The following is a 12,617-nucleotide window of genomic DNA, read 5'->3' as shown; positions in this document are numbered from 1 at the left end:
TGATTTACAAAAGGTTTTGTTGCATAATGCTGCTAAGTAAGCTAAGTAGGTATTACAAGTAAGAACTTCAACAAAGATACAACACAACGAAGGACAAATAATAACTCAATATGGGTAGCTGGTCTATTGCTATGTTGTTCTTTGTTCTCAATGCCCTTGAGAATCACTTACAAGATTTACACACACATGAGAGAATGCTTGATGAGTTTTTGAATGTGCAAGTAATTTGTTTTACCTTTGCTTGATGTTAATATCTCCTTTGTGACATCACTTGGATGATGCAAGCATGTTAGGTGAAGGATATTCCCCATAAAGTTATCTGCTGCACTATTTCTGCACTGTAGGGTGTGCAGGCAAAAACTTTATAGCTAGGGGAGCTGACTTGTACAGTCACCTCGGGAACTGGTAGGGCCTTGTTCCCTCAGCTATTCCTTCTGCTGTTCCTTTGACTCTGAAGAGTTGAATTGTGTCCTCAACTGGAAACTTGTCGATCTTAAGTTCTTGAGGATGTGTAACAGGTTCCTTGTATACGGCGAAATTAGAGGGTCTAATTTCTTTCTATCGAGTCATTTTAAAAGAACACCTTGAGACCCCCAAGGACGTGAAGCTATGAGCGAGTTCTCTCCCTTGGAGCTCGTTGAGGTCCGACATAAAGAGGATATAGATCGAGGCTAGAGTAAAATGGGGAGTTACAAGGCACACGGCTAAGTCTGACAAAGCCGGCCTACCCAGAGCCTGTATAAAGGCATCGCGTCTAGCCGTCCCATCTCCATGCCTTTACAATCAATGTATTTTGTACTATAACGGGATTCCCCTAATATATAAAGGGGTTCCTCATCACTTTGTATGGGGTTGTTGTTTTCTACACAAGATCAATAACAACTCTCTCGCTCTCTTTTCTCTCTACCTTACTCGCTCGAGACTACCTATTTCATTTATTTCTTTCATACTTGCTCTTCATTTATTGCTTGACATTGGCCATAAAAACCTCCTTTAATTATACTCTAAATGTTAGTCCCTTCCCGGTTACCCCCGATAGCTCAAGCCTGAGCCCATGCATCGACCTCGAGGTTCTTATCGGTTAGTTCGAGGCCAGGACAGCAGGCCCCCCGGTTCGATTATAACCCTATTTTAGTTCGTATTTTGTCATTAAGCTTCACATTTCTAGAATCAACTGCTCTAACAACTAGAATAAAAATAGATCACATATTTTTAGAGTCCCATCAACAAATAAAATTGTTATTATCATTTTTGCAGTAAACAGTTTGGCGCCCACCGTGGGGATAAAAATAATAGTGATTATTTTCTTGCTGGTTTCATTACAAAACTCAAGTTATCTTTTCACACTTTTTCTTGTCCAAGATCTTCGATTTCAGGTTGAACAAAGTTGAGAACGACAACCTTGAAAACCACAGAGAAAATGGTATGGTTGTTCCAATTATTGGCGCGCCACCACAGAACCCCGACAACGCGCCTGGAATAATTCCAGCGAATGAGGGTTCGCAAGACGTACAGCAGGTTGACGAAACCTCACACACCGACAGGAGCATACAACATGGCAACAAACAGGAAGCCCAAAGAACCCCAGCTCGGAAAGAATAAGAAGTTAACCTTCATGTTATTTTTGAAATATTGCAGGCACAACAACTGGCTATCGCTTAGCTACAAAGCCGCCCGAAGACTCCCAGCATGGTAGCACCGGGGTTAGCTTCCCCAGCCGAGCAGGTACCGGATAGATCCAGCAATAACAGATTGATAGACGACCCTACCATCATAATAATGCTCGAGGACCTCACCAAAAGGATTGAATCGGGCGAGAAAATGACTGCAACCAACGACAATAAGGTTGAGACCTATAACTCACCAAAACGATTGTTCAAAGGGTGTAGATTCAAAGAAGTTCGTACAACGGTCATTCCCAGAGGAAGCGGCCCCAAAACCCATTCCTAAGAAATTTAGAATGGCGGAGCTCCCAAAATACAATGGGACGTCAGATCCCAACGAACATGTCACTACCTATACATGAGCGGTAAAGGGCAATGACATAAAAGATGACGAGATCGAGTCTGTATTGCTGAAGAAGTTCGGAGAAACGCCCTCAAAGGGGGCCATGATGTGGCATCTCAACCTAACTCCCAACTCCATATATTCATTTTCCATGCTAGCAGATTCCTTCTTAAAGGCACACGCTGGTGCCATCAAAGTAGCAACAAGGAAGTCCGACGTATTCACGATTAAGCAAGCGGAGAATAAAATGGTGCGAGAATTCGTACCTCATTTCCAAATGCAATGAATGGAACTACCCCCAATCTCCAACGACTGGGCGGTGCAATACTTCACTCAAGGCCTAAATGAACAAAGTTCGGTTGCTTCAAAATAGTTGAAATATAACTTGATCGAGTATCTAGTTGTGACCTGATCGGATGTCCACAACAGGTACTAGTCGGAAATCAGGGCCGAGGATGACCAGTTGGGAGCCCCCTCGGGCTCAGTATATCCGAGCAGACTTTTGGCGAAGGAGTCAAAATCAAACAAAGAAAGATACCTGCAGTACATCGAAGATAGGAGAAATGCCCCAAGATGCAACCTACCTTGCAACGGTCGGAGAATGGATCGAGGACAATATCCTCGAAGGCTCATCAACAGAGCCAGATTCAATGGAGACACAAGGCCAATGGGGGCACCTCGCCTATTAGAATACAATTTCAACGTCATTGTATCGGACATCATGTTTACTGTCAGCAAAACCAGGGACATCAAATGGCCCAGGCCTATTCAGTAGGATCCTTCCTAGAGGAGTCACAACTTGGTATGTGAGCTTCATAATGTGCACGACCATAGGACCGAGGATTTCCACCAGCTTCGAAGGTAAATAGCCAAGCTACTCAGTAAAAGCCACCATTGAGAACTTTTGAGCGATCGGGCTCAAGTTTAATTCCGAGAAAGGAAGGCGGCCAAAAAGGACGAATCAAATGGGCCACGACATGCTATCATGATATTGGGGGAGCATCGACACTCCCTAGGGACTCGTGAATAGGAGGACAAAAATATCCATCACCAGAGAAAAATGGACCCGGGGATACGTACCTAAAGATGCCCTCGTGTTCGGAGAGGAAGACTCTGAAACCTTGCCCTAAGCTCATAACAACACACTGGTAACCTTCTTTCTCATTCGTTCATTTCAAATAAAACATGTGCTCATAAATTCAAGTGGCCCGACCAACATTGTCGGGTCGAGGGTGACAGAGCAACACGGACTACCGGGCCAAATCATGCCTGCCTCTCTAATCCTTGATGGATTTAACATGGCGATTGAAACAACGAAAGGAGAGACCATTCTCTGATTCAGCATGGCCGGTGCAAATCAGAATGCCAAAATTCCATGTCATCAAAAGAGACACGAGGTATAAACGCCTTATGCAAACGGTCGCGAACACACCACATGAAAGCGATACCATCCCCTCTTCACCAAATGATGAATCCCCAGCAAACGACAGAATTAAAACCATTTATGGGGAACAACATGTATCAAGGGAAGTGTTCGCGTTACGTAACTTTATGTCGGCACCAATATCTCAACTATCGAAAGAGTCAAAGGGTAATTAAACTACGTCTTCAGCTAATCCCGATTAAAACATAGCGGAGGACCATATCGAGTCCTTGCTCCAAACAACAGGGACACATCAGGCCTTGAAACATCGCCTACACACCCCGCAATAAGGTAAGACCATCTCCCTCTTTCGTTATTTTACACTAACCCATATGCAGGTGCCCAGTTAGGGTGATCGAAAGTATTAACCCAACCCAAATATCCCAGGTCCTTAATAGCATCCGTTGCACTCTTTCCCTTTGACCGAACTTTTTTCTCGAAGAGGGTTTCATCGCAAGGTTTTTAACGAGGCAACTTCAACGCGCTACCTAAGGGGGATCGAAAAGCCTACAAGGTTTCTTTTGCAATCAACCTCGAACACTAGAGGACACCCCTTAGAGAGCTCATCCACTTGGAAGAAACAGGAAACGACAAACGAGTCCCCAATAGGAAATGGTGTACCTAGCCAAACAGTCAAACAAACCGTGTCCATATAAGACGGGCTTGCGGTAACAAAACAATATGTACTTATTCCAAGCAATCAAAGAATATCTTTCACCTAAAGCATCTTGTTCTCCAAAGCAAGGTCAGCATTTTCGTAGCAAGGATCCCTCCATAGAGGACGCCCCGAAATACTCGGAGACTAGCATCAATAATTTGGCACCCTCATGGCCTCAAGGTCAGAGCTCCATACTCATAAGCCCTCAATGAGGCAGCACAAAAATCATAAAAAATCTCTAAAAGGAAAAAATGTCCTGAACACTCGGAGACTGGTATAAGCCTCAATGAGGCAATTCCGAGCTCGCGAGTAACAGCCTCCGAGCCAAACCAAACTCAAATGACTGGGAGACTGTCACCAATTGCTATTAACTCCAAAACCCGAGGCCATAAGACCCCAAGCGGGCAGAATCAGTCTAGCAAAACCTATTTAAAGTATCAACTAAACTGTAAGACCTCAATGGCATGGCAAAAAACTATAAGACCTCAACAGGCATAAAAAATGTAAGACATCAACAAGCATGAAATTACTGTAAGATCTCAACAGGCATGAAAATACTATAATACCTCAAAAAGGCATGAAAATTTTGTTAGACCTTACTACAGGCATAAAACTTGATTCCGAAGTTTGGGCTATATGTCACATTTGTAAGACTCCCGAAAGGGCATACCGTTGATGTAGCTGCCTAAACTACCACACTCGGGATCAAAAATGGCTCCGAACAAACACAAATGACTACGGTCAATACGGTTGCACCAGCCAAATTAACGCGACTCGGGGATGCCCGACCGTCACTATAAAATCATAGACCATTACTTTAAATCTACTTCGAAAAAAACTGGTTAAACAGGATACCCTCGATAGGCAAAATAGCTTCGACCATGTCAGCTCCAAATCATAAGGCTTCGAGCTACTCAGCCTACGAGCTAAACCTTCTAAGGTGCTTGAACATTGCCGCAAATGACTAGAAATCGAGGTTCTTCCTGAACTGACGACGGGTCAGGCAAAGTCATTTCAAAAAATCCTTAATGAGAGGAAAACAAATCCTACACATGCCCAAGGGCAAAGCGTATGAGCCATTGTCGCCAGCCTAACAAGCCGCAGGGCCACACACTAAAAGGTCGTAACGACCAAAAGTTTAAGAGCCACTATCGCCAGCTAAATATTTTGAAGGCTTGAGGCTTAAAATGAGCTCGAGTCGTAGCCTGATTTGGAGACCGAAGCCAAAATAGTTAACTAATATATGCCTAAGGGCAAAGCGTAAGAGCCATCGTCGCCAACTTCTTGAGCCTCAGGGCCACAAACACTAAAAGGTCTCAAAGACCCAAGGTGTAAGAGCCGTTGTCGCCAGCCTACAAAAATACAGGACTTGAGGGTCAATTTTGCTCGAGTCGAAACCCGACTCAGAGACTGAACACAAAATAGTTAAAATATAAGTGCCCAAGGGCAAGGCACAAGAGTCGTTGTTGCCCGCCCATGCAAACACAAAATCTGGAGGGCCGAATGGGCTCGAGTCAAAGCCCGACTCAGAGACTAAACCCAAAAGAGTTGAGCAAAATCATAAGAGCTCTAACGCCAGCTTACACTAAAGGCGTAAGAACCCTTGGGCCTGCCTGATGAGACCTCGAGCCATATTATGAATCTAAGGATTCTCACAAACTACTAAACCAGTCCACCTGGTCAGAAGCGAAGCAGAAATGGGTATACAAGGAATAAAGCTTCAAGTTCTCTCCTATTTACATACATGAAAAAATGCATCCTCCATCTACAAACGCACTCTGCAAATATCATATACAAGATGGAAAATTCTACGCCCTGTCCTTGAGAGCTACGACCTATCAGCCTCATCTTCACTCATCTTAGCGTCGGACATGAGTGATCGAGCGTCACGCTCATCCTCCCTCGCTCGCTCCAACTCTTCTGGGAGAACAACCCCTGACGTCGATCTCCTCAAGTACCCTTCTTCGGGATCTACAACGAGCATATTCTTTGATCCTCTCTTCACAACCGAGGACCCTCTTCAACTCGGCTTGGGCATCGGTAGCATCCTTCAAATGAATCGCCATCTCCTGATCAGCCTTAATCCGGCTCAACGCTGCTTCATCTCGAGCTCGGACTCAATCTTCGTGATCATATCCGCTTGAACTGAAGCATTGTCATGAGCTAAACTGAGTTGGGCCTCCAAGGTAGGAACTTTAGCCAAGGCACCCTTCTCCTCTGAAGCTTGAGCCGGCACCTGAGCTCTTAGCTCTCCACAGTCATTCCTGACTCGGTCGGTTTCACCCCTAAGGCGCCCCAGATTCTCCGTCTTTTTTTTTGCAACTGGGATAGGCAAAAGGTTAACCCAAAGGGTTAAAAAGAGTAACGCATACTCGCCCGGGAAGAGAAGTTACCTGCTCCATTAAATAGCTCTCATAATTCGAGCTCTGGTACGCCTCATATCGCTAGTATGTCAACTCAACTTCCTTCTCCTTGCAAAGGAGACCATGGGACATACCCTCATCCAGAGCCTTCCGGAGCTTAGCCCCATAGAGGAGAAACTCAGACCTAAGCCTGCCAAAAGCCTACAAAAAAAACTCGATGAGAAAAGGAAGACGCGATATTCAAAAGGCCTATGCCAAAACTCACCGCGAAGTGAAGTCAGCAGAATTCCTCGAAGGCCGAGCACACCCATGATAATCTGGTCCTCTCTTCCCTAGAAGAATCAATACCGGTCGAAGCATGATTACTTGGGGGAACTTCCTCTCCAAGGCTGGGGACTTCAGGTACAATAGGCTCAGGCGATGTTTCCTCCTCAATGATTTGGCCCCCTTTTGCCCTGTTGAGAGCTCCATCGCACTGCAAATGCATACCCCATTTATCATTATCGTCCTTTAGCATGGAAGCTGGCTCCTCCTCCCCCTCTCCGAAGGAGAACAACCTCGCCCTTTGAGACCCTCTGATACCTACAACTGAAATACTAGTACATGAAAAGAGGAAAATGTCTTCCAAATGTACGAAGGACAAGTGAAAGTAGCATACATACGTACCATGATATTTTGCTTCCCATCTTCCCCAAGACACAGCTCGCCACCTACGCTCGTCACTAGTCGAATGGGTCACCAGCTTCCGGACCCAGCCATGCAGATCAAGAACTTCGCTCGACGCATATGAAATTGCTGCATAAAAGAAGGAAACACAATTACTAAACTACCTTCCACCATGAACAAATCTGGGATAGCACTAGGCACTCTATTCACGCGCGTAATTCCATTCCTCGAGGAATGGCATAAGTTCCATAGGGATAACGTCATTCATCCAGACCCAGATGAATCGAATGACCCACTCGCAATCTCCATCTTCCTCATCATCAACAACAAAGGGCATGGACGAACGGCACCACAAGGTTAGTAGACCTCAATGATAAAAGGGTTGGTATAGCTTGACGAAGTGACTGAGCGTGAATTCAAGCCCTGCCTTCTCTGCAAAGAACCTCATCATCAACACTATTCGCCAAAACGATGGATGTATCTGTGTTAAAGTAATACGGTACTTTAAAAAGAAATCAAGTACCTATCAAGGGGGCCTAGTGTGAAAGGGTACATGTACACGTTTAGGAATCCATCGACAGGATCCGTGATACTCTCCTCCAGGGGAATCACTTGGAACGCTAACCCCTCACCCCATCCGCAGGCTCTATTCACTAACTCCAGATGCTACTCTCTTATCAAAGATATAGTCTCCAGTATAAACTCCCGAGGATCCTGAGCACTGGGAGAAGAACTCTCCCCTCTCTACTGGGACGACCCTGAAGTAGCAGTCATGGCTATGGTGGAACTAGCAAACTGAAGCGGGAACCTACACAAATGCTTTTACTCTAAGGCAACAAAGGACTCGATGCCGAAACGGAATGATAGCTATCTAAAAATAGCAGGATCTCCCAAAGAGCAGGAGCAACCCCATATATATGTAGGGAAATAGCGACGGTCTGCCTACCGAGCTAGGAAACGGGAGGCCAACGGCTTCAATACGGGTTCCGAGGTGGTACCTGACCTCGAGGACCTCCATAAAAAATAAGTAAGGCTTAAAAAAGCTAGCCACATAATCTCCGGTCCTGAGAAGGTATCTGACTTCAAAAGTTCCTCTCAAGAAGAAAAGTAAGCACTTCAAGCTCCATCCATGAGGATTTAGCCTCAGGACATCACCCGGCCATGGGTAACCTCTCCATAGGAATCTATCTATAATGCCTTAAAAAATTATCTACACCAAGTTCAAAGTAAATCTTCAGGTTCCCAGAGCCGACCTTCACTCAAAGACCACTCTCGGAGATTTCAAGGTTTGCTATGCCATCTTCATGAAACTCGAGGGTCCTGATGATCTGAATCTATTGGATTGCTTCAAGATTGGTCCCAGGATCCACAGTAGGCTCGAAAAGGAGCCATTTGTGTCGACCAAAGACCGGAAAGAATATTGTCGATCGTCAAAAGAGGCATACATTCAAAATCCCTGCAAATGCACAAGAATAAGGCAAATATCAAAAACATTAGTAAAGAAGATGTTTTTCTATTTCATAACTTGGCTTACAATGGCCCTCAAGGGGTCCTTACGTACAATTACAAAAGCCTGCAAGGGGTCCTTACACAGAAACAAAGAAACAAAGGGGTAAACACCCATAGTGAAAACGTAAGAACGTAGTCCATCCTCAAAGGTGCATCTCTGGTGTCAGCATCTCCAAGCGCCACCTCCTCGAGCTCACATCCTTGAAGGCAACTCCTTCGATCGCCGTCTCCTCTAGGTTCCCAGCTCAACCGCGGAATGTCCTCGCCGAGGGAGAAGATGAAGAATATGAAAAGGAGGAGGAAATGCAGAAGAGGTAGAAAAAAGAGACATAGCCCGCCAAAGCCAAAGGTTGAAGATTCGACGAGCCCCAGCCTCAACGGCCGGTTGTGCCATTTTATCCCACAGGAAAGAAAAAACCCAAGGGATGAAGTGCCTTACTAGGACAAGGTAGGATAGTGAGCAGCGGTGTATGGTCCGAATAACTTTCTAGAAAGGGGGAAAGTCGATTCCCCGTCTATCGTCATCTCGGGCCAGTAAGGACAGTAATAGCAATCGTAACAACATCGACAACGATGACAAGATGGAATAATCTCGCTCGACAAAGGGAAGCTCAAGCAAAGGGCTATCGGCCGGTTGGTGGGAATGCATCCCAACAAACCTAAGGCTGTGCTTCAAACATGGTGATTAACAATATAGAAAGATGGCGAGAAGGAGGGCATAAGTGAATGGAGAAAGGCACTTATAGAAAAATGATGCCAGAATGCCCCAATTTATAGGGATAATGACACGACCATCAATGACCTTGGAAGACTGACCGGTAGGTATAATTAATGTGTTCTTGAAGAATTGAATCGACAGCGATACTGTCACTTTGAAGAACAGGAATCAACAACGCATTTGAGTGGTGTGGAAAAGACAATTCCATGGGATGTCCCGATTATCATAAAAGCTTATGACATAGGTTGCATCATCGGTATGGCATCATCATGAGAAGACCAAGGAGTCGGGTATCAGGATTGTTTCCCATTACTTCGTTTTGAGAAATGCAGTGACTATCTGTATATAGCAAAATCGGAGGGTCTAATTTCTTGCTATCGAATCATTTCAGAAGAACACCTCGAGACCCCAAGGACACAAAGCTATGACTGAGTTCCCTCCTTCAGAGATCGTCAAGGTCCAACTTAAAGACGATACAGATCGAGGCTAGAGTAAAATGGGGAGTTCCCAAGGCACACGGCTAAGTCTGACAAAGCCAGCCTACCTAGAGCGTATATCAAGGCATCGCTTCTAGCCGTCCCGTCTCCATGCCTTCACAAATAATGTATTATATACTACGATGGGATTTCCCTCATATATAAAGGGGATCCTCATCACTTTGTAAGGGGCTGCTGTTGCTCCAACTATTCTACACAAGATTAATAACAACTCTATCTCTCTCTTTTCTCTCTAACTTACTCGCTCGAGACTACCTCTTTCATGTATTGCTTTCATACTTGCTCTTCATTTATCGCTTGATATTGGCCGTAAAGATCCTTTTTTAATTATACTCTAATTATTAGCCCCTTCCCAATTACCACCGATAGCTCGAGCCTAAGCCCAGGCATCGACCTTGAGGTTCTTATTGGTTAGTTCGAGGCCCAGACAGCAGGCCCCCCGCAAGTCATAAAATAGTAAAATCACGTACAAGAAGTCTTATTTAGGGGAATGAGGTTCTAGAAAACAAAACAATTGGTCGGGTCGTCACACATTTACTTATACCCGTACACGTTTATAGTGTGTGCCTTGTGATATCTCCATAACTACTTTATCGAGATTAGGCTCGGCACTTACAGAGTACATGAGATTGGTTGTGCTTATACTATACTTCTAGACTTCTTCTATAGATCCTATTGTCGGTCCTAGTGGCATTTAGTGGAGGCATTACTTGGACTGCTATTCATCCGGAGACTTGAGGTAGAGCTACTCGCATTCGCAGAACCTGAAGACCCCTTCTTGCCTTTTTTTACTGTTATTTCATTCAGATAGTTGTATTTTTATTTCAATCCTTGATTCTAGTATTTTGTTTAGTAGCTCATTTACTTGTGACACTAGATTTGGGATTTGACTAGACAACATGTTTTGGAGTTTTATTATATATTTCAAAGTTTTATGGCTTTATCATTGTATTAATTTGTTTTTAAATTGTTGAAAAGTTGTTGATCTAATGTTTGCCTGCTTAACAAGTGGACATTAGGCGCCATCACAGCCCCAAGCTTGGAATTTCGGGTCATGACAAGTTTTTATCACAACATTAGGTTGCCTAGGTCTCATGAGTCATGAGCAAGCTTAATAGAGTTTGGAGGATCGGTACAGAAACAGATATACTTATCTTCTAAAGGCTATAAGGCTTTAGGAAAATTTCACTTCTTTATTTCTCTATCGTGTGACTTCATTCTATCATTGAGCTTGACTCAATATATTCTTGGCTCTATCACAGATTGTGTGGATAGTACAACATCTACAGCCAGTTTGGAGTTGGAGCCCTAGGTTGCAGCCACTATCAAGGGTAGGGGCTGAGGCCGAGCACGAGGCTGTGGGAGAGCTAGAGAAAGAGATGTAGCTCAGCCTCGAGCACACATAGTAGAACCTATTGTAGAACAACAGATCGAGCAGGAAGAAGAGATTCCTATTCACACCGTGCCACTTGGACCAGCTCAGGTCCTAAAGTGGTGCATTGCTGCCCCCATGCTTCAAGATGCCATAGTCTGCATGGTCGGTCTCATCGAGTATGAGGAGGAGATTCCTATTCAGTTCATGCCATTTGGAGCAATTCAGGTACCAAAGGGGTTCATTGCTGCCACTACTTCAGGACAACATAGTCTACGTGGCCTAGGCTGGTGTATTTCCTGTAGCACTAGTCGTCTCTCAGGTTGGGGGAGGAGCATAGACTCTCACTACTCACATACCAAAGTAGCTGGCTCACGGATATCAGATTCTGGTAGTTCCAATAGTTGGAGCAACTCAGCCTATTATTTCTACACAATTGAGGAAGGGACACACGATGTCGTTAGAGGGGTTAAAGAGGTTGGACAATTTCACCAAGTGTTTTCCATGAGGTGTTGTACAAGATTGGTATAGTGGAGTCCCATGAAGTTCACTTTGTAGTGTTTTAGATGACAGGTTCTGCCAACAGATGATGGCAGGAGTATGTTCAAGGTAGACCAGCAGGTTTACCTCCACTCACTTGGGGTCAATTCTCATAGCTATTTTTGGAGAAGTTCATCCCATTCACTTAGAGAGAGGTCTTATGCAACCAATTTGAGTGCCTCCAGCAGGTAGCATGGCCGTTACCCAATACAAGACTAGATTTGTGGACTTATCATGCCATGGAATTATCTTTATCCCTACTGAGAGGGCGAGGGTGGGGATATCTATAGATGGCCTTAATAATGGCATCATGCTATAGATGGCCAGAGAGACTAAAGATGATGTATCTTTCATCTGAGTTGTAAAGATTGCTAGGGTCGAGAAGCGACATCTGAGCAAAGGCATCGTGATCATAGGGGTTTTAGTGGTGCCTAATATAGTGGCAAGGTTTCATTTGGTAGGGGCCATCTTATTAGGCCGGTTCAGTTAGTGCTCCAAGTATCACACGGTGCTTCGGGCAGTCGTGATTCTTATGAGTCTCGTCCTGATCATCTAGCCTATAGTGCACCTTCAGCTCCCACTAGTACACAACAGATTCAGAGTTATCACAATGGTTAATCGAACCATCAGGGTTAGTCCTAGATTCAGCAGGCACATCAACAGAGAGAATTTTTTGAGTGTGGAGGTATGGGTCATATCAGGTGGTACTATCCTATACTTCAGATTAGTACGCCACAACAAAGTACTCGTTCCAAGGTTCAAGCATCGGTTGATCCACTGCCCGCTCAACCAACTAGAGGTGGGGCTCAGGCAACCCAAGGTGGTCAGGACGTTAGAGATGGAGGCTAGGAAGTGAGAGGCTAT

This window comes from Nicotiana sylvestris, chromosome 9, assembly GCF_000393655.2.
Source record: "Nicotiana sylvestris chromosome 9, ASM39365v2, whole genome shotgun sequence".
Lineage (NCBI taxonomy): Eukaryota > Viridiplantae > Streptophyta > Magnoliopsida > Solanales > Solanaceae > Nicotiana > Nicotiana sylvestris.
This window is presented reverse-complemented; position numbering follows the sequence as displayed.